Source organism: Apteryx rowi, unplaced genomic scaffold (assembly GCF_003343035.1).
Source record: "Apteryx rowi isolate R43461 unplaced genomic scaffold, aptRow1 scaffold_1779, whole genome shotgun sequence".
Taxonomy (NCBI): Eukaryota; Metazoa; Chordata; class Aves; order Apterygiformes; family Apterygidae; genus Apteryx; species Apteryx rowi.
The window spans coordinates 1-1693 of NW_020448062.1; positions in this window are offsets into that span (position 1 = coordinate 1).

The following is a 1693-nucleotide window of genomic DNA, read 5'->3' on the forward strand; positions in this document are numbered from 1 at the left end:
TGTCCTTGGCTCTTGGTAACAAGTTCCACCATGATCAGCCTGTTCTCTCTGCCACAGCTGAGGCTCTGTAGCCCAAATATATGCAAGTGCATGCAGCCTGGGGCACAGSCAGGAGCACAAGCTGTCACAGGACTGCAACATCATTGGAATAACTGAGTGTGTTGGGACCACTCACATGACTGGAGGGCTGTGCTGGTAGGGTACAAGCTCTCCAGGAGAGACTGTCAGGGAAGATGAGCAGGGGACATGCCCTTTGTGTGGAGGGTCAGGTCAGGTTTGTGGAGCACTTCCATGGGAGAGGCAAGGGTTTGGGTGGATGCTTGTGGGGGAGCATCACAGTACAGTTGACATCATGATGAGAGCTACAGACCACCCAATCAGTGCGAGGAGGTGGATGCAGTCTCCTTTAAGCAACGTGAGCAACTTTGGATCACAGGCCCTGGTTCTTCTTGTAGGAGGGACTTTAATCCCCCTGACATGAACTGCAAGGGCAAACAGCAGAGTGCAAGCAGGCCAGGAGGTTTCTGGAGGGCATCAGGGACAGCTTCTTAGCACAGCTGCCTGATAGGCCAATAATCATGATGCTTTCTTGTATCTGAAATTTTCAAAAAGAGAGGAACTGATCAGTGGTGGGATAGTCATTGTCATACTTTCCTACAGTGACCGTGAAAAAGTGGAGTTCCAGAATCTGAAGGGAGTGAGGAAGGACAGTAGTGGAGCWCAGACCCTGGACTTGAGAGGAGCAGACTTGGGCCTGTTGAGGGGACTGGTGGAGGATGCCATGGGAGGCAGCTCTGAAGGGCCCAGAGGCTCCCTAAAGCCAGGAGGTCTATAAGTTCAGCACCTGCCAAGCACAAAAATGGTCCATCCCAATACTCAGTAAAACTTGCAGACATCTCAGGAGATCAGCTTGGCTACACTGGGAGTTCAGGAATGAGCTCCAGGGCAAKAAGGCAGCATRSWGGAAGCAGGARGAGGGAGAGGCTGCAATGGAGAAATTCAGAAACATTGTCCAGCAAAGCAGGGATGGTGTTCAGGAAGCTAAAGCTCCCCAAGGGTAGACACTTGCAGGGGATGTCAAGGGCATGAAGAAGAGCTGCTACTGCTTCAGTTGCAGTAAAAGGGTGAAAAGGAAAATGTGGGCTCACTGMTGGATCGGGCAGGGAATCTAGTAACAGGAGGTACGGGTAGGTCTGAGGAGCTCAGTGCCCTCTTGGCTTCTGTCTTTGCCAACAAGATCACCCTGGCTGTTGTACGTAGAGTCAGGCCTCCACAGGGAAAGAAAAACAACCACAGGTGGGTGATGACTGAGTGAGGGATGACTTGCATGGACTCAACCCATACAAGTCTATGGGTCTGGATGGGCTGCATCAGAAGACACTGAGGGGGCTGGCCACTATCGCGCTATAACAAGGCCATTCTCTATCATCTTWGAAAGGTTGTGGAGATCAGGGGAGGTCCCAATGACCAGAAGAAGGAATATGTTGTGCCCATCCTCAAAAAAGGCCACAAGGACAACCCAAGGAGCTGCAGGCTGTTCAGCCGCACTTTGGTGAGGAGTGTTTCATGGAATGAATCCTCTCGCATCACACTCGTGGGCACATGGAGGAGAAGAAGGTGCCTGGGAGCAGTCAGCATGGATTTACTGAACGTAAATCATTCCTGAGCAACCTGATTGCCTTCATGATAAAAG